We start from the raw sequence: 21,411 nt of genomic DNA, 5'->3' as shown, positions 1-21,411 counted from the left end.
TGGGCAAGCATGTGGTGGTGATTCTGTCTGGATCTCACCTCTCGTGCTCCAAGCGATATTATTCAGCTCTTTCTAGGCCTGCTGGGTCCCCAGCTTTATAGAGGCAAAACCCATCCCTAACCAAGTCTTGTCCCCACATCCACTGCCCAAACATGCCCACTTTAAAGTGTATTTTCTCAACTGCTCCATTGAGCTGGGAACTGCCTCTTCTGAAACCACCATACATGCACCCCACCAAGCCCCATTCTGTTTGCAACCCCGACCAGAACCACACCCCAAGCGTGGCCCATTCTGAATTCTACTTCCTGTCTTGCTCAAGATCTCTCTTCTTTAGAATCAAACTGAGTCTCCTGAATGCTCCTAGTTTTCCCTTTTCCTTCTGAAGGTTTAATAACTTTACTGTATGAACTAAATGGACAATAGATAGATTAATAGGGGAAGAGCATGCAAATATACATGCAGACATATACAAAGTAGAAGATTCAAAGAAAGAGCTGGATAGTAGAAGCTTAAATAGCATTTTTGGGTACAGAAAGAAGTAGGGACTTGAGCATGGTAGGTGGAGGGAGGTGACACAAATTATGGAAGGGTGTGCAGAGGAAAATGCATTGAACAAAGGCTGTCTTATGTAGATAAAATCTCACAGGTGACAGTCATCATAAGACCACCTGTTTTAATCTGTCTTGTTCAAAGAGCTCTCCTAGGCAGACAGGGAGATCAGATAGAAAAGCCCCTGTGTGCAGGGTTGTGTATGAATGTAGGCAGGTGCAAAACTTCTTTTAGCAGGAGGGCAACTTTTCAGAGCTATTCCTGTGTCTGCAGAGGTCTGCTTCTCTCATAATCAACTTGAAATACACTAAGGAAGAATATTGTCGGTGGACTATTTGGACCTCCATGGAAGGCAAAGATCCATGTTCTTTTTAGCTTTTTCCCCCACTAGCTACATCCAGGATTGCTCAACAAGTATTAAATAAGTAACAAGATTAGTTTTGATATTGTCTATTTTGTTGACATAATGGGGTGCAGTGAAATGGGACCCTGGGAATCAGAAAACATTGAGTCAAAGACCTGGATTCCAATCCAGCTCTTGCAAATTTTCTACCCGCTGCAAGACTCAGTTTCTATTTGTGCAATGTAGACCTCAGGCTCTTGGCCCTTCCAACATGGGCTGGACTCTCCTTACCCTCATGACCTGAACACAGCTTTGTCAAGAGAATATTTGAGGCACAAATTATTGGCTGGTTTTCTTTGTCTAGAGACTTCGATATGTTGTAAGACACTTTCCTTTATAATTTGTCAGCTATTATGATTGAATAACGTGTGTGTGCACATGTGCACAACATAAGTGTGTACTATAGACAAAATATATTGAATGCATTGCTTATGCAACGGTTTTAACAATAAACTCATAATGAAGCAGAATTTGTAAGCGAGAGAGAATGATAAATTGCACTTACGGAGGGCTGAGGGTGAGCCAGCAGATAAAAAAGTGCTCTATGCACTTTACTTCACTGAACGTTTTCAGGAGAAAGGAACTAGTATTTCCCAAGGTCACAGGTTTGGAATTGGGGCATAGAGAAGCTAGGTAATCATAGCAGTGTTGAAGGTATGGTTCAAACGAGGGCACTCTAGGGTCAGGGCCTGCTGCTCTTGAATCTGACCTAAGCTCCTTGGGAGGCAGGGAGAGAACTGTGGGCCAAACTCTGTAGCAGAGCGAGTGGGGAAGAAGATGCCAGGGAATGTTACAGCTAATCAGAGCCATCGCAGCAACTGGTGAGGTTTGTGTCCTTGGCAGTGTTACCCAGGGAGAGAGGTGAGTTCAAGAGATGAGGGGCTGGAGGTGGAGGAGAAAATTTAATTTTATTGAGGCTCAAAAAATGATACCCCAAAATGATGGCTCCAGACAAAATTTCTCTCTGGCCTTCTTTGGCCCTCCTGTATCTTACCCCTCTTTCTCCTCTAATGCAAACTATAGAAACTAGAATTCTTTTTCCTCAGCCTGGGTCATAGAAACCAAAACCTGTTCTCCCCAAAGCCAGCCATAAAACCTGAAAATGTCATTCTGTAAGAGTTGATCATAAAGAAATTAAGACCCTATTCCAGAAAAATCTTGCCCCATACCCAGGATGAAGAAATGCTACAGCTGAGGGACCAAGAAGAATGGGAGCAGAGAGGTCTTGCTGGATTTCCCAACTTGTTCTACTTCCAAGCTCATACCCTCTCGTTCAGTCACCTCTCTCCACAGTTGTCCCTGCTTCATGCAACCTCAGCATACAATCAGATAGCTTCCTTGAGTCTTTGGGTCCTCAATCTGAAATTTCCTGTGTCGTGTAAAACTCTTAAGCAAATAGATCTATATGTCTTCCTCTTATTAACTTGCCTTTTGTTTATAGGGGTGCCAGCCATGACCCTGTAGTGATGGGCAGGAAAGGAATCTTCCCATTCTCTGCCCTTACAATAATCACAGCAGAAGAACCAGCTCAAACAGAAAGCTTCATGGATGATATGCAGGGGTGGGGCGGAGTTTTACCAGCCTGAGAATGAAGTAAGGGATGTAAGGTAGGAATGAAGTTATATGCGTGCTAAATTCTCTACTAAAAATCTGCAAGGAAAAGAAAGAAGAGAGAAGGAGAGAGAGAGACAGAGAGAATATTCAGCCATCAAAAGAAAAAAAAAAGGATGGTTTGCAGGAAAGAGACTTTAAAGGAAGTTTCTATTTCTGATATATGAGCTAATTCTTCCCTTCTCTGTAGGAATTGTTCATTAAACCAACATAATTTCTCAAGTCACAGGTTTTCCTGGGAGATCAGATCAGAGTTGAGACTGGCCTTAAGAAGAGACAAGATGACTAATGACAGTTAACTGCATTGGGGTTACATTTTGTTGACTTTCAGTTTTACTTTTATTCTTCCCTGGAGTTGAAATTCAAAACCACACTTTGCATGGAGATCGTGCCATTTTGCACAATCTTTAGCCCCAAATAGGACAGAGTCATGGAACCTCATTGTTCTTTTGTTACTTTACTGCTGTTGGGTGTTAAAGGAAAAGTTATTTGCAACACTTGCTAAAGACTTCAGCAAGTAGGGAAGACTTTATGGGGAGAGGGGTAGCATGATAGGTGTAGGGACCACTGCTATGGGGGAGAGGAGGAAGAGAGTCAGGTTCTATTCTGAATATAGAGCAAGTGGAAATTTAAAGTGCAAGAGCTGGGGGTCAGTCAGAGAGCAGAAATTGCTAAGAGGAATAATAGGGGTAAGGGAGGATTCTGGCTAAACTGACCTAACAGGATTCTCACTGAGGACAGACCAGGTTGACCAGAACTTACCTTGGGGAGGGGGAAGTGAAAGATGAGGAACCCAATTAGATAACAAGGGCGATCAGATATTCAGGACAGGCAGTTCTGCCTAAACTGACTCAGCAGGACTCTTGCTAAAATAGGACACTGCAGAGATAAAACACAGAGACCCATTGAAACATAGGGCCTCACTGAAAGAGAGTTCAGAACATTCTGTATAGTTTGGTCAACGAGAGCATCTTTCTTGCTTTTGAGACCCGCTACATTGCTGGCTTCAAACTCCTGGCCTCAAGGGATCCTGCTTCAGCTTCTGAGTTGCTGGCATGTGTAGGCAGCATGTCTAGCCAATGAGAGGGAGGAGGAACCATTTCTTCCTTGGTCTCTCTCCTTTCAGAATGGGTTTTAATTTATTGTTTCAAAACTAGTCACACATTAAAAATTAGCATTTACTTAAACATACCTGCTGTGGTCAATATACAAACAATAACACCAGTACATGAAAATAGCTCCCAACATCTTGGAGGTCTTTATTCTGTGATAATTGAAGCTGGAATGGTAGGCCCCAGGCCTAAACTTCCAGAGTTCCACATGTCAGGTCTGGCCACTTGCCTCAACACACCAGATAAAGATATGAATAACGGTGAAGGGCACAGAAAGGAGGTTTGTTAATGTCACAGACACCCACGGGAAAAGACAAAGTAGGAACTTCGGCCCGTCTTCTGGGGTACAGACCTGAGCCCCAGGTTTAAATAGGGAAGGAATTTGGGGCACGTAGTGAAAGGTATGCATAATCATTAAATGATCTCGGCCTGGTTAATCATTATGGAGGAATTTTGAAGAAGATGTGATCACTGTCATCACTTGAGGGGAGCAGACTGGTCAGGATGAACAAGTCACTGTGGCCCAGTCGGTCCTGGGGAAGCTCCACTGTCCCTTTCCTTGGGGGCAGTTTCCTCTATCCCTCATAAAGGTACTATTGATCAGTCCTGTTCTTCCTGTGTTCTATGGTGAATGGCTCAGAGCAGACAGATACAAAATGGAGGCAGAGATGCCAACCTTTGCTCCTGCCTTTAGTTAATTTTTGGGCCCAGGTAAGGATCCAGAGCCTTGTAGTAAAAGCAATTTCTAAGTCCCTGTTACATAACTGGAACTTAGTCTTTCCTGAGAGAAAAGACTCAGGGTCTCATACTTGCTAGGCAGGTATTCTACCAATTGAGCCATGCCTCTGGACCAAAGCTACTCTTTCTTTTTCTTTTTTATTTTTTTGCAGTACTGGAGTTTGAACTCAGGGCCTACACCTTGAGCCATTCCACCAGCCCTTTTTTTGTGATGGGTTTTTTCAAGATAGGGTGTCATAAACTATTTGCCTGGGCTAGCTTCGAACTGTGATCCTCCTGATCTCTGCCTCCTGAGTCACTAGGATTACAGGCGTGAGCCACCAGCACCCATCTCATAGCTATTCTTAATATGTTGGTAAACTGTATGCTGAGCCTTGAAAGCTGAGGCTGAGAACTAGGTGCTGGACTATGGCATCTCAGTGGGGAGCTGTAGGTTGGAGAAATAGATAGTCAGCAGCAAAAGGTTGATGACATTGACCAACTTGAGAATGTAAAATAAGAAGAGGGAGACTTGGACAGGACACCGAGGAATAGCATTTCAGGGGACAGGCAGAGAGCCCTTTGGAAAATGAGAAAGAGTCGGGGCACTGGGAGGGGAAATCCTTAGCACCACAGAGCCCAGAGTCAAGACAAGACCATGTTCCAAGGAGTGATGGACGATGTCAATGCTGTCAAGAATACAAGTGAGAAAGAAATTGGGAAGAGTCCATTGGACTTAGCAGAGACAGCGATTCTGACCTGGCCAAGAATGGCTGCTATGCAGATTGGAGGTGCTGAAAGCCATGATGGGCGAGGTGAGGGCTGAGTGGATGGTGAGGAAGTGGAGACACACACATTGCTTGCTTGTTAAGAGGAGAAGAAAACACAGCAGCCAAAGCAGGAGGGGCTGTAAGTTTTACATGTGAGATACTTGAGCAAGTTTTAATTCTATAAGGAAGGTGTGAGGAGCTAGGAGGGAGGATGTGCTAAAGATTAAGAACAAGTTGGCTGAGCAAGTGCTGTTCCTAAGAAGTAAAGGCAGATACGAACAAGAACATGGCAGGGTGGATCTAGCTTTCATATAAGAAGAGGGAAGAAAAACAAGAAAGAAAGAAAAAAAGAAAAGCAAAGAAGAGGTCAGAAAGCCAGGCACAGCTAGGCCTAGGTAGGAGGATCGTGGTTCGAGGCCAACCTGGGCAAAAAGCACAAGACCCTATCTGAAAAATAACTCAAGCAGAAAGGTTTGGAGGCATCGCTCAGTGGTAGAGCAAGTGCAAGGCCCTAAATTCAAACTCCAGTACTAAGAGAAGAAGAAGAAGTAGAAAAAGAAGAGGAGGAGGAGGAAAGGAGGGCAAAGGAAGGCATGGTGGTGTGATGTGTGCTTGAAGTCCTAGTTGCTTGGGAGGCAAGGCAGGAGGATTGTAAGTTTGAGGCCAGCCTAAGCAACACAGACAACACAGTGAGACCCTGTCTCCAAATCAAAAAGGGAAAGAGCGTGTACTTTTTTGTAGCAGGTTGTGGGAAGTCATGGAAGGCCTGTGGGAAGGCTTTCATTTTCTCTGCGAAACATGTGTTGAGAATGACAGAACAGGTGGCAGCTATGATAGGTACTACTCTTTCACTATAGGCAAGACGTAGGCAAATCAAAGAATAACTGTGTATAAAGCATCAGAACAAAGTGACACTATACTAAGAAGCTGGGATCTATCTATCCTCAGGGTCAAAGGAATCTATCCCCTTAGGATTTTTTATTTTGTTTTGGCAGCACTGGGGTTTGAACTCAGGGGTTTATGCTTACTAGGCAGGCACTCTTCCTCCAGTCCTTTTTGCTCTGATTTATTTTGAGATAGGGTCTTACTTTTTGCCCAGAGCACCCTGTACCAAACTCCCACTGTAGCTGGGATGACACCCAGCTTTTTTCCATTGAGATGGAGTCTTGTGAACTTTTTTTTTTTGCCCGGGATGGCCAGGAACTGTGATCCTCCTGATCTCAGCCTCCCAAGTAGCTAGGGTTACAGGCGTGAGCCACTGGCACCCGGCTCCCACTCACATTTTTACATGGGGTGGCTGACTATTGACGTTCCTGTCTCATTTTAGAACTACTTTCTGATGTATTCGAGACTCTTCTGCCTTGTATCAGTACAGGGTAAAATCAGTACCAGAAATATTTATGCAATATTGATAAAATAAAAGGTCGTCTCCTTTAATTTCCAAACATTTCTGAAGATCTGATTTGTTGGGCAGAGGGTGTAGTTTAGTGGTAGAGAGCTTGCCTAGCATGTGTAAACCCCCACCCCCACACATGCACAAGGATCTGATTTATTCAGTGTACAATTCACTTAGCACATTATTTAATACCTACTTTGTCTCTAGGGTTTTAAACAATAGTAGTAAGCAAAATGGACAAACTCCCTACTTTACTGGAGTTTCCACTTCTGTGTGGAAGACAGGTGGTAAGTGGACACATGAACACAACTTTAGTAGGTCAGGTGGATGGTGTTGAGGCAGAGGTGTGGCAGAGGTGTGTCTTTTAAATGGAGTGGTGACATTGTAGCAGAGACCTGAGAAAATGAAGACGCAATCAAGAAGACAGTTGGGGCAGAAGTTTCCACGTCAGTAGAAGAGGTGCGCCCAGGACTTGTGATAGGAAGGCACCCAGCAGGCAGAGGAAAGCAAACAGCTCAGCCTGACTGGAGGTGGTTGAGGAACAGAGGAGGTTAAGGGCACAGGCTCTGGACCCAGGCTGCCTGGGATCAGATGCCAGCTCTGAGCTGGGTGACCTTGAGTGATGTATTTACTCTGTGTCTCAGGGTTCTTACCTGTGAAATGGGGATGATGGTAATAACTACCGCTTGGGATTCTTATGAGGATAAATGATTGTAAAATGTATGTTTGGTTCATAGCGAGTGCTCTGAAAGTCAGTCTTTAAACCAAGGAAGAAAAAAAAATGACTTGGCATGGGGTGTGAGGCAGATCATGTGGGGCCTCATCGGCCCCACATGGGTTAATTCTAAGTAATGGGGGAATTGTAAGAGAGTTTAAAAGGACCTCTGTTGCTGTCAAGTTGTTGAGCATTATGGGTTGTTGACATTTTGAGGAGATGCAGGTGAGAGATGGTAGCTCTGACAATACGGGAACTATAGAAATGGCTGGGCTTTGGATATATTTCAAGGAACAACAAACAGGATTTGCTGATGAAATGGGGAGTGAGATCTTCTGGATGATCCCACAATGTTTGGTTTGAGCAACTGAATCAATAAAGAATCTTTATTTATTTATTTATTATTCATATGTGCATACAATGCTTGGGTCATTTCTCCCCCCTGCCCCCACCCCCTCCCTCACCACCCACCCTGCCCCTTCCCTTACCCCCCCCAACCCCTTGCTACCAGACAGAAACTATTTTGCACTTATCTCTAATTTTGTTGAAGAGAGAGTATAGCAATAATAGGAAGGAACAAGGGTTTTTGCTAGTTGAGATAAGGATAGCTATACAGGGAGTTGACACATTGATTTCCCGTGCGTGTGTGTTACCTTCTAGGTTAATTCTTCTTGATCTAACCTTTTCTCTAGTTCCTGGTCCCCTTCTCCTATTGGCCTCGGTTGCTTTTAAGGTATCTGCTTTAGTTTCTCTGCGTTGAGGGCAACAAATGCTAGCTAATTTTTTAGGTGTCTTACCTATCCTCACCCCTCCCTTGTGTGCTCTCGCTTTTATCATGTGCTCAAAGTCCAATCCCCTTGTTGTGTTTGCCCTTGATCTAATGTCCGCATATGAGGGAGAACATACGATTTTTTGGTCTTTTGGGCCAGGCTAACCTCACTCAGAATGATGTTCTCCAATTCCATCCATTTACCAGTGAATGATAACATTTCGTTCTTCTTCATGGCTGCATAAAATTCCATTGTGTATAGATACCACATTTCTTGATCCATTCGTCAGTAGTGGGACATCTTTACTGTTTCCATAACTTGGCTATTGTGAATAGTGCTGCAATAAACATGAGTGTGCAGGTGTCTCTGGAGTAGCCTGTGTCACAGTCTTTTGGGTATATCCCCAAGAGTGGTATTGCTGGATCAAATGGTAGACCGATGTCCAGCTTTTTAAGTAGCCTCCAAATTTTTTTCCAGAGTGTTTGTACTAGTCTACATTCCCACCAACAGCGTAAGAGGGTTCCTTTTTCCCCGCATCCTCGCCAACACCTGTTTTCGGTGGTGTTGCTGATGATGGCTATTCTAACAGGGGTGAGGTGGAATCTTAGTGTGGTTTTAATTTGCATTTCCTTTATTGCTAGAGATGGTGAGCATTTTTTCATGTGTCTTTTGGCCATTTGAATTTCTTCTTTTGAGAAAGTTCTATTTAGTTCACTTGCCCATTTCTTTATTGGTTCATTAGTTTTGGGAGAATTTAGTTTTTTAAGTTCCCTATATATTCTGGTTATCAGTCCTTTGTCTGATGTGTAGCTGGCAAATATTTTCTCCCACTCTGTGGGTGTTCTCTTCAGTTTAGAGACTGTTTCTTTTGATGAACAGAAGCTTTTTAGTTTTATAAGGTCCCATTTATCTATGCTATCTCTTAGGTGCTGTGCTGCTGGGGTTCCATTGAGAAAGTTCTTACCTATACCTACTAACTCCAGAGTATTTCCTAGTCTTTCCTGTATCAACTTTAGAGTTTGTGGTCTGATATTAAGATCCTTGATCCATTTTGAGTTAATCTTGGTATAGGGTGATATACATGGATCTAGTTTCAGTTTTTGCAGACTGCTAACCAGTTTTCCCAGCAATTTTTGTTGAAGAGGCTGCTATTTCTCCATCATATATTTTTAGCGCCTTTGTCAAAGACAAGTTGGTTATAGATGTGTGGCTTCATATCTGGGTCCTCTATTCTGTTCCACTGGTCTTCATGTCTGTTTTTGTGCCAGTACCATGCTGTTTTTATTGTTATTGCTTTGTAATATAGTTTGAAGTCAGGTATTGTGATACCTCCTGCATTGTTCTTTTGACTGAGTATTGTCTTGGTTATTCATGGCCTCTTGTGTTTCCATGTAAATTTAACAGTAGATTTTTCAATGTCTTTAATGTATGTCATTGGAATTTTGATGGGAATTACATTAAACATGTAGATTACTTTTGGGAGTATAGACATTTTTACTATGTTGATTCTACCAATCCATGAGCATGGGAGATCTCTCCAATTTCTATAGTCTTCCTCGATCTCTTTCTTCAGAAGTTTATAGTTTTCCTTGTAGAGGTCGTTCACATCCTTTGTTAGGTTTACACCTAGGTATTTGATTTTTTTTGAGGCTATTGTGAATGGAATTGTTTTCATATATTCTTTTTCAGTTTGCTCATTGTTAGTGTATAGAAATGCTAATGATTTTTCTATGTTGATTTTATATCCTGCTACCTTGCTATAGCTATTGATGGTGTCTAAGGAGATTTTGAGTAGTTTTTTGGGTCTTTAAGGTATAGGATCATGTTGTCTGCAAATAGGGATATTTTGACAGTTTCTTTACCTATTTGTATTCCTTTTATTCCTTCTTCTTGCCTAATTGCTCTGGCTAGGAATTCCAGTACTATGTTGAATAGGAGTGGAGATAGTGGGCATCCTTGTCTCATTCCTGATATTAGAGGAAATGGTTTCAGTTTTTCTCTGTTAAGTATAATGCTGGCTGTAGGTTTGTCATATATAGCTTTTATAATGTTGAGGTACTTTCCTTCTATTCCTAGTTTTCTTAGAGCTTTTATCATGAAATGGTGTTGGATCTTATCAAAGGCTTTTTCTGCATCTATTGAGATGATCAAGTGGTTTTTGTCTTTGCTTCTGTTAATGTGGTTTATTATCTTTATTGATTTTCATATGTTGAACCACCCCTGCATTCCTGGGATGAAGCCTACTTGGTCGTGGTGAATAATCTTTTTGATGTGTTGTTGAATTCGGTTTGCCATTATTTTGTTGAGGATTTTTGCATCAATGTTCACTAAGGAGATTGGCCTATAGTTCTCCTTTTTGGAGGTGTCTTTGCCTGATTTTGGGATAAGTGTAATACTGGCTTCATAAAATGTGTTTGGCAATTTTCCTTCCCTTTCTATTTTGTGGAACAGTTTAAGGAGGGTTGGTATCAGTTCTTCTTTAAAGGTCTGATAGAATTCAGCAGAGAATCCATCAGGTCCTGGACTTTTCTTTTTTGGGAGACTCTTGATTGCTGCTTCAATTTCATTTTGTGTTATAGGTCTATTCAGGTGATTAATTTCCTCTTGGTTCAGTTTTGGATGATCATATGTATCTAGAAATCTGTCCATTCCTTTAAGATTTTCAAATTTATTTGAATATAGGTTCTCAAAGTAGTCTCTGATGATTTCCTGGACTTCCATGGTGTTTGTTGCTATCTCCCCTTTTGCATTCCTGATTCTACTAATTTGGGTTTTTTCTCTCCTCATTTTAGTCAGGTTTGCCAAGGGTCTGTCAATCTTGTTTATTTTTTCAAAGAACCAACTTTTTGTTTCATTAATTCTTTGTGTGGTTTTTTTGGTTTCTGTTTCATTGATTTCAGCTCTTATTTTTATTATTTCTCTCCTTCTATTTGTTTTGGGATTTGCTTGTTCCTTGTTTTTCTAGGAGTTTGTGATGTATCACTAGATCATTGATTTGGGATCTTTCAGTCTTTTTAATATATGCACTCATGGCTATAAACTTTCCTCTCAGGACTGCCTTTGCAGAACCCATAGGTTCTGGAAGGTTGTGTTTTCATTTTCATTGACTTCCAGGAACTTTTTAATTTCCTTTTTTATTTCATCAATGACCCATTGTTCATTAAGTAATGAGTTATTCAGTTTCTAGTTGTTTGCATGTTTTTTGTCTTTACTTTTGTTGTTGAGTTCTAGTTTTATTGCATTGTGATCAGATAGTATGCATGGTATAATTTCTATTTTCTTATATTTGCTGAGGCTTGCTTTGTGCCCTAGGATATGATCTATTTTGGAGAAGGTTCCATGGGCTGCTGAGAAGAATGTATATTGTGTAGAAGTTGGATGAAATGTTCTGTAAACATCAAGTAGGTTCATTTGATCTATTGTATATTTTAGATCTTGAATTTCTTTATTGATTTTTTGTTTGGATGACCTATCTGTTGATGTTAATGTGGTGTTGAAGTCTCCCACAACCACTGTGTTGGAGTTAATATATGCTTTATGTCTTTCTGGGTATGTTTGATGAAATTGGGTGCGTTGACATTGGGTGCATATAGGTTGATAATTGTTATTTCCTTTTGGTCTATTTCCCCCTTTATCAGTATGGAATGTCCTTCTTTATCTCATTTGATCAATGTAGGTTTGAAGTCTACTTTGTCAGAGATAAGTATTGCTACTCCTGCCTGTTTTGGGGGGCCATTGGCTTGGTAAATCTTCTTCCAGCCTTTCATCCTAAACCTATGCTTATTTCTGTCGTTGAGATGGGTCTCCTGTAAGCAACAAATTGTTGGATCTTCCTTTTTAATCCATTTCGTCAAATGGTGCCTTTTGATGGGTGAATTAAGTCTGTTAACATAGTGTTAGTACTGATAGGTATGTGGTGATTCCTGTCATTTAGTTGTCTTAGTTGTTTGAAGGTTTGATTGTGTGTACCTAAGTTGAGGTTACTCTCTACTGTCTTGCTTTTTCTTTTCCTGTGGTTTGGTGCTGCCTGCCCTTTCATGGTTATGTTGGGTTTCACTTTCTGTGTGCAGAATCCCTTGCAGAATCTTTTGTAGTGGTGGCTTTGTGGTCACATATTGTTTTAGTTTCTGCTTATCATGGAAGACTTTTATTAATCCATCTATTTTGAGTGATAGTTTTGCTGGGTAGAGTATCCTGGGGTTGAAGTTATTTTCATTCAGTACCCAGAAGATCTCTCCCAAAACTCTTCTTGCTTTTAATGTTTCTGTTGAGAAGTCTGCTGTGATTTTGATGGGTTTACCTTTGTATGTTATTTGTTTTTTCTCTCTTACAGCCTTCAATATTCTTTCCCTAGTTTCTGAACTTGTTGTTTTAATCATGTTATGCTGTGGGGTAGTTCTATTTTGATCTGGTCTGTTTGGTGTTCTGGAAGCCTCTTGCATCTGTATGGGAATAGATTTCTCTAGATTTGGGAAATTTTCTATTATTATTTTGTTGAATATATTACGCATTCCCTTTGCTTGCACCTCTTCTCCTTCTTTGATGCCCATGATTCTCAGGTTTGGTCTTTTGATGGAGTCGGTGAGTTCTTGCATTTTCTTTTCACAGGTCTTGAGTTGTTTAACTAATAGTTCTTCAGCTTTTCCTTTAATTACCATTTCATCTTCAAGTTCTCAGATTCTATCTTCTCTTTGTTCTATTCTGCTGGATTGGCCTTCTGTTTTGTTTTGCAATTCTGTTTCGTTTTTTCTGAGGTTTTTCATATCCTGGGTCGTTTCCTCTTTAATGTTGTCTATTTTTGTCCTGAGTTCATTTATCTCTTTACTGTTCCTGTTCTCTGTTTCCCTTTGGTGTTTATACAGTGCTTCTATGGTTTCCTTTGTTTCTTCTTTTACATTATTCTTGTGGGCTTCATTGGGTTCTTTGGCATAGTTTATCTTCATTTTGTTGGAGTCTGGGTCTGAGTATCTGTTTTCTTCATTTCCCTCTGGTTCCTGTACTTATTTTTTGCTGTGGGGAAACTTGTTTCCCTGTTTTTCCTGTCTTCCTGTTATTGCCCTTGGTGTTGTTATTGTCCCTGTACTGTGTGCAATTAAGTATTTTCTAGCTTGTAATAATAACAGTGGTGATATTTAGAATGGAAGGGTGAGAGGAGATGGAAAGCAAAGAAGTTAAAGGAAAAGGGAAAAACAAATAAACAAGTAGAAAAAAACAAAACAAAGAAACAAACAAAAAGAGTTTCAAGGATATAAACAGGGAGAGAGACTGTACTAATCAGCCGTAGGCTGAAAAGGTATTAGAGAGACAGAGAGAGGACTGAAAATAAAATAAATAAATAAATGAAAAAAAAAGTAAAAAAACCCTCCAAGTTCAAATGCAATAAAGTTTCAGTCTTAATAATTTTAGTGTTCATCCCTCTGCCTCCAATCCTCAGATGTTGTTCTGTAGTTGTCTCATCAAAGGAGAAAAATAAAATAAAACAAAACCCACAAAACAAAAAAACCCCACAAAGTGTCCCAAGTTCAAATGCAATACAGTTTCAGTAAGGTTTTCAGCATGCAGGTGTAGTTTGGTTGTTTTCTCATCCCAAAGGTAGGGAGAGAGAAAAAAAAGAGTCTGGAGACAGGTCTGTGAATGGCTATCTGCGGCTGTGGCTTGCCTGCCCGCTGCTGTCAGCCTGCTGTAGCTGGAGGCTTTATTTATGCAGATCTCAGGGGTGAGTTTAGCACTCACCTGGCCCCGCAGGCTTTATTACTCAGAGTTCTGTGCGCGAGCCACTGCTACAAGTTTTCCCCTTTCCAAGCACACTGGGGGAGGTGAAACTGCACCCGCTTTCTCAGGCCTGCGTGTTTGTTTGCAGCTCACATGGGAAGTGGTCTTCCCCCTTCTCCTGTGGAGTTTTCCTCCCTCCTGGCCACTTTTACAAGCTTTCCCGCTCCTGGTTGCTGGGCATGTGCCGCTGCTCCTGCCTTCTCTGGCCGGCTTGTTTATTTACAGTTCTGTGAGGGGTTGCCCCTCCCCACCTTCAGCACTCAGCGTGCCCCACCCTCTTTGCTACCTGTCTTTATTGTTCTTATTGCTTATTACTCAGTTTCTCTTTTTTCTCCGGGTGGGGGCTGGTCTGTCCAGGGGGCTATGCTGATCTGGCCCAGGGTTGTCTGTGGGAGTACCGCGTACTGCTTAGCTCACCTTGTACACGTCTTCCCAAGCTGTCTGGGTGCTGGCGTTTGGCGGCGTGTGAGACCTCCTGGTTTCTCCGTTCAACATGAGGTGGAGATGCTCTGCGCAGGCTGGAGGTGTGGAGGGGTCAAAGTTTTGCCTCTTCTCGGTGCTTTTGCCTGTAAGGTGTATCTCCAGCGTCTCTCCAAGATTTTACTTTAGGAGGCACGCTTTCTGCTTCCTCCCTCTAGCTGCCATCTTGGTCAATAAAGAATCTTAAAAATACAATACAAAGGGCAGCTGCAGCCAGTTACCTGCACACCCTCCCTCAGGAGGCAGGCACAGGTGCATTTCTCTTTTGCATGCCTCAGCTATCCAGCCCTTGGTCACAATTGCTCAAATGAGAACCATGTATCACCACAAATAACCAGTTGGTTTTAGCTACAGCACAGGCTAAATTTCATCCTTAGAAAATGAATCTTTTTCCTGTGGGAAGTGGTCTGTAGAGAGGACCTTGGCTCACAAACAGGCCATTTTGTCAATGCTCAGAGCCCTGAGTTTCTGGAGATCACAGCTCCCCAAATGTGACCACTTTCTTCCTGGTTTCTGTTACCTACCTGGCATAACTAACCAAAGGATACTCAAGTTCTACTTTTAGCAAGTCAATTTTTTTTCATGTTGAAGTGAGTGTTTTTCCAGCTTCTACTAGTCCTAATAATGGTATTTAAATGTTTTATAGACAGAATTCTGCTGGGATTTAAAGTCCTCTCCCCTGTGTAGTCTTTGCAATGAGCAAATTTTCCTCAGGCACTTGGTCTAATGTAACTCGGCCCTGAGGAAACAAAGAAAGTGGAAAGTGTGGTTCTCTCATTTCACACCTTTGCTTCCAGGTTGGAAGCTCAGCCAAGGCTGTGTGTGTGGGGGGGGATTAGGTCAGGTTAACACTTTGTAGCCCTGTCCCTGTCCATGTTCTTCTCTTCACTCTGATTTTAGAGCCCAGTGGGAACACAGCATGGCACTACCTGCCTAGAATGAGATGCTGCATGTGGATCTGAGCAAAGGGAGAACCCGACAGTAAAACAAAAATTTATGAGCTCTATGTGTCAGTTGCTGGTCTTACAGTATGTGTACCAGAGGCATCTCCTCAAATGAGTGATTTCAGACTTGTGAGAGTTAAGAGATATTAGTCACAGGTTGAAAGAGACTTAAAAGACAGTGACAGAGTGGGTGAATATTATCAAAGTGTATCACACTCATGTATGGAAGTATCACAGCGAAACACCTCACTTTGTATAATTAATATATGCTAAGGAGAATAATTTTAAAAGACATGGCAACAAAATACATTGTATGGACCTTCATTGGATCAGGATTTAAACAAACCAAAGGTTAAAAAAAAATCTAATGAACACAGAAGTTATTGCCTGGTATGCTTAAAGAGTTTCTTTGATAGGAACAAAGTATTTATATTCCCTCAATCTCCCTACAAAGAATGACAATAGAGAAATGGGACACTATCTTCCCCAAATGATCAAAATGATCAAAACATCACCAACAAGGGGCGATGTGCCTCTGGGTTGATACAATGAAGAAGATGGTAGATTGTCTCCGTTGTATTGCAGACAAAAATGTAACCTGAATCTAACCACAGAAACACTAGAAAAACCTAAATTGAAGGAAATTCTATAAAATAAGTGGTCTATGTTCTTTAAATACATCAGTTCTTAAAAGACAAGAAAGGCTGTGCAAGCGACCAGATTAAAGGAGAGTAAAAAGTCACATCAGCCAAGTATGTCCTGGATGGGACTCTGTACTAAAGAAAATGATGCTACAAGATTTTAATGGATTTTTAAAATTGGAAAAAGGAATGTAGATCACAGTGTTGTATCAATGCTCAATTTTCCAAAATTGTTAACTGTTTTGTGATTGTGTGAGAGAGTGTCATTGTTTTAAAGAAATAACACATTTCACATTGGCCTGGAACTTGAGTTTCTTCTGCTTCAGCCTCCTGAGTGCTGGGATGGGAGACATGCCACCAGCCTTGGCTGCTGCACATATTTTAGATTCTTCCATTTTGGTGCATGCAGTATGCAGTATTCTTTCTTTCTTTTTTTTTTTTTTAGCACTGGGGTTTGAACTCAGGTCCTCACACTTGCTAGGCAGGCACTCTACCACTTGAGCCACTCTGCCAGCCCCAGCTCTTTCTTTTTAATTGCTGAATGGAATTCATCATTTTTCTTTTTCAGGTTAGTGAACAACATTGGGTTGTTTCCAGCTTTGGTTTATTATAAATAAACTTGTTAGGAATATTTCTGTTAAAAAACTAAGTTGAGATCCCATCTCACCTGTCAGGGTGGCCATGATGGAGAACACAAAAACAATAAATGCTGACAAGGATGCAGGGGAAGAAGGGAAGTAAATTGGTCCAGCCACCATGGTTCCTATGAAGGGCAGCACAGCCAGTTGGCTTCATGGCCTTCCTCAAGAGTCAGCCACAGGTTCCTCAAAAAATTAAAAATAGGACTACCATCAATGCCTGGATGGATAAAGAAAATGCAGTATGATCAGACAAAGGACTGATAACCAGAATATACAGGGAACTTAAAAAACTAAATTCTCCCAAAACTAATGAACCAATAAAGAAATGGGCACGTGAACTAAACAGAACTTTCTCAAAAGAAGAAATTCAAATGGCCAAAAGACACATGAAAAAATGCTCACCATCTCTAGCAATAAAGGAAATGCAAATTAAAACCACGCTAAGATTCCACCTCACCCCTGTTAGAATAGCCATCATCAGCAACACCACCAACAACAGGTGTTGGCGAGGATGCGGGGAAAAAAGAACCCTCTTACGCTGTTGGTGGGAATGTAGACTAGTACAACCTCTCTGGAAAAAAATTTGGAGGCTACTTAAAAAGCTGGACATCGATCTACCATTTGATCCAGCAATACCACTCTTGGGGATATACCCAAAAGACTGTTACTCCAGAGGCACCTGCACATCCATGTTTATTGCGGCACTATTCACAATAGCCAAGTTATGGAAACAGCCAAGATGCCCCAGCACTGACAAATGGATTAAGAAAATGTGGTATCTATACACAGTGGAATTTTATGCAGCCATAAAGAAGAACGAAATGTTATCATTCGCTGGTAAATGGATGGAATTGGAGAACATCATTCTGAGTGAGGTTAGCCTGGCTCAAAAAACCAAAAATCATATGTTCTCCCTCATATGTGGACATTAGATCAAGGGCAAACACAACAAGGGGATTGGACTATGAGCACATGATAAAAGCGAGAGCACACAAGGGAGGGGTGAGGATAGGTAAGACACCTAAAAAACTAGCTAGCATTTGTTGCCCTTAACGCAGAGAAACTAAAGCAGATACCTTAAAGCAACTGAGGCCAATAGGAAAAGGGGAACAGGTACTAGAGAAAAGGTTAGATCAAAAAGAATTAACCTAGAAGGTAACACCCATGCACAGGAAATCAATGTGAGTCAACTCCCTGTATAGCTATCCTTATCTCAACCAGCAAAAACCCTTGTTCCTTCCTATTATTGCTTATATTCTCTCTACAACAAAATTAGAAATAAGGGCAAAATAGTTTCTGCTGGGTATTGAGGGGGGGGAGAGGGAGTGGGCAGAGTGGATGGTAAGGGAGGGGGTGGGGGCAGGGGGGAGAAATGACCCAAGCCTTGTATGCACATATGAATAATAAAAGAAAAATGAAAAAAAAACCTGAAAAAAAAAAGAAAATGTAGTATGTATACACAATGAAATATTATTCCTCCATTAATAAGAATGAAATTGCAGGAGAATGGAGGGAGATCATGATGTTAAGTGACATAAGCCAGACTCAGAAGGACAAATATTGCATATTTTCTCTATGTGGAATCTAGAAAAAAAAAGCCATCATAATTGCAGGAAGGGGACTATTAGACTATTAAGGAAAACAAAGGGAATTGTAATGGGGAGGAGGAAAAGTGAGGGTCATGGAGGGGTTGATACCATTAGAGTACATTATATTCATGTATGAAAATGTCATAATGAAATTCACTGTTTCACCTAATTAATATATATGCTAAAATAATGCAAGAATGTTCTGCAGAGACCGAGGTGGAAGAGTGTAATTTCCAGCCCAGGCTGGGCAACATGGAGAGACCTCATTTCAAACGGGGGGAGAGAGAGAGAGAAGGGAGGAAAGAAGGAGAGGACAAAGGAAAGGAGGGAGGGAGAAAGGAAGGAAAAAAGGAGGGAAGGAAGGAGGAAGGAAGGAAGGAAGAAAAAGAAGGAAGGAAGGAAGGGAGGAAGGAAGGACATGTCTTCTAGATCAGGCACTCACCGTTCTGCTTGCAATGTTCTTCCTCTAGAAATTCACTTGAGTGACTTCTTATCATTCCGTTCCCAGATCACCTTTTCAGAGTGCCTCTGTCACCACCTAACCTTATGTCTCTTCCCCAGAGTGCTTATGATCTAAAAATGTTTGATTAAGTTATTCCTATGCTCCCCCCTCTGTTCGTCTTCTCCAGAAGAACACACACATCATAAGAGGAAGGACCTAGCTCACAACTCTACTCTCAGGACCTAGAATAGTGCCAGAAACATAAGCTCAGATGTGTTTGTTGAGTGAATGTAGATGGGGCAGGGGTAGGATGGTGTGGGGTGGGAGGAACATTGCCAAGGTGAATGTGTGTCCATTAGTATCTAGTGTTCGTATACCTCACGTGCCTGTTTGGGAAGGGGGCTTTTGGAAAGGTGCATGGAGGGGAGAAAAAGGAGACAGAAGCATGGCACAGGAAAAGTTGTGCAAAATGCTTGTTTGTGCCTTGGAGAGTGCTCACAACCAGCAACTTTGGAGAAAACAGGAATCCAAACAGAGGAACTCCATTGACATGTTCGTAAGCCAGCTGCAAGGACAGCTATTTCTTTTTGATGACAAGCCTTTATGAAAATTGCAGCTAGAATGGCAAGAATGCAGTCCCCCATTATTTCTACCAGGGCGCATTGCCCTCCCAACTTTTTTAGGACTTTACATTTCTCCCACTCTATTGGGATCAGGCCTGGATGTTGTCTTTGGCTTTCTCCATCCTTGTGTTTTTGTGATGCTTCTCTTATGACATTCTCCTTGTAGCACCATGTGCTCATTGCATGTCTGGCATCATTTGGGAATCCTTTAATAATGCACATTTCCTTGCCCCCAAATCAGAATTTTTTGGGAAAAGATAACAGGAAAAGTGGTTCTTTTTTTTTTTCAGTACTGGGATTTGAACTCAGGGCCCTGCATGCTAGGCAAGTGCTCTACCACATGAGCTATGTCTCCACCCCTTGGTCTTCTTTCTTTTCGCTTTAGTTTATTTTTCAGGGTTTTGCTTTTTGCCTGAGCCTGGCCTCAGACTGATCCTTCTACCTCTGCCTCCCGAGGAGCTGGGATTATAGATGTGAACCACTGCACCTGGCCAGGCCACTGTTAAGTGTTGAATTTTTCATATATTTTTGGACTAAAACATATTTCATAAATTCAGAATATATGTAAGGGTACAAAATAAAGAATTTTCCTTCTAGTGCCTGTTTCTCAGACACCTCTTCCATTTCTCAGAGGTATGCATTGCTATATGAGTTTCATATACATTTTTCTGGAGATATTTTGTGTCTACACATACCAATATATGCATATATTCTTCCCCCTACATCTGAACTGTATGCATGGTTCCTGCACAATTTTTATGTGCCCATTTATTTTGGAAATAATTCCAAAACAGCATATAAGAAGCACCTCATTTTTTCACAGCTGTACAGATCCTTGTGTATATCTGAGCATAGTTATTTAACAACAGCCTATCAATGAGGGGTGAATATGGTCAAGGTATATTTTATGCATGCATGGGAATATTACAATGAAACCCCCCATATTGTAGATGCTCATAACAGCCTATGGGTGGATAGCTACATTGTTTCAATTCTTTGGTAACAGGAACAATGTAGCAATTGATAGCTGCCCACATATACTATTTCCCACAAGTGCCAGCATTTATGATGAAGTTTTTTCTGGACCAGACAATATGTACTTGTTTTTTTTTTTCTTTGCAGTGCTATGTATGGAACATTTGCCAGGCAAGTGCTCTACCACTGAGCTACACACCCCTCCCCCCCATTTTTTCATTAAATTTTGAGACATGGTCTTGCTAAGTTGCTTAACTGACCTTGACCTCATGATCTTCCTACCTCAGTGTGCCACTATGCCCGGCTACATTTAAAATATTGATAGATTTTGTGTTGGCAGCTTCTGGTTACTATAATAAATACTTGAGATAATCAATTTATAGAGGAAAGGTTTATTTTAGCCTAGTTTTAGAAACATCAACCATGATGCTTTGGGCAAAGTCAAATTATCATAGTGGAAGCGTGTGGCAGAGCAAAGCCTACCATCTCAAGGCCAGGGAGAGATAAAGGGGACAGAACTCATGCTCCCCTTTAAGGTTACCTGCTAGGCCCCACCTCTTAAAGGGCCCCCCATCTCTAAAGAACACCAAACTGGGATCTAAGCCTTAACACACAGGCCTCTGGGGGCATTCCAGATCCAAACTGTAGCAATATTGCTAAATTATACCCCATCTAGGTTGGTAATTATGCACCATGCAACCATCTGGGCCTGTGATTTCTTTTTTAGAAGGCTATTAGTAATTGATTCAATTTCTTTAATTGAGATACAGGGCTACCCTGAGTTCAAACCCTAGTACTGTCAAAAACAAACAAAAATCCCCCCCAAATAACAACAACAACAACAACAAAAGAACAAATAAAAGAATAAAACAAACAAACCCAAACAGGACAAAAACAAAAAACAAAATGAAAACAAAACAAAAAAAAAAAAAAGAAAAAGAACTGGGTGCTAGTGGTCACACCTGCAATCCTCATTACTCAGGAGACAATAATCAGGAGGATTGTGGTTCAAAGCCAACCCCAGGCAAATAGTTTGCAAGCCCCATCTTGAAAAAACCCTTCACAAAAATAGGGCTGGTGGAGTGGCTCAAGGTGAAGAAAAAAAAAAAAAGAAAGAAAAAATTTGGTAAGTTCTGTTTTCATTTTAACTTAGTTCAAAATGTTTTAGAATTTCTCTTGAAACATATACTTTGACTCTGTGTTGTTTAGAACTGTGTTATTTAATTTCCAAATACCTTGGCAGGGGGGTTTTCTAGCCATT

This window comes from Castor canadensis, chromosome 6, assembly GCF_047511655.1.
Source record: "Castor canadensis chromosome 6, mCasCan1.hap1v2, whole genome shotgun sequence".
Lineage (NCBI taxonomy): Eukaryota > Metazoa > Chordata > Mammalia > Rodentia > Castoridae > Castor > Castor canadensis.
This window is presented reverse-complemented; position numbering follows the sequence as displayed.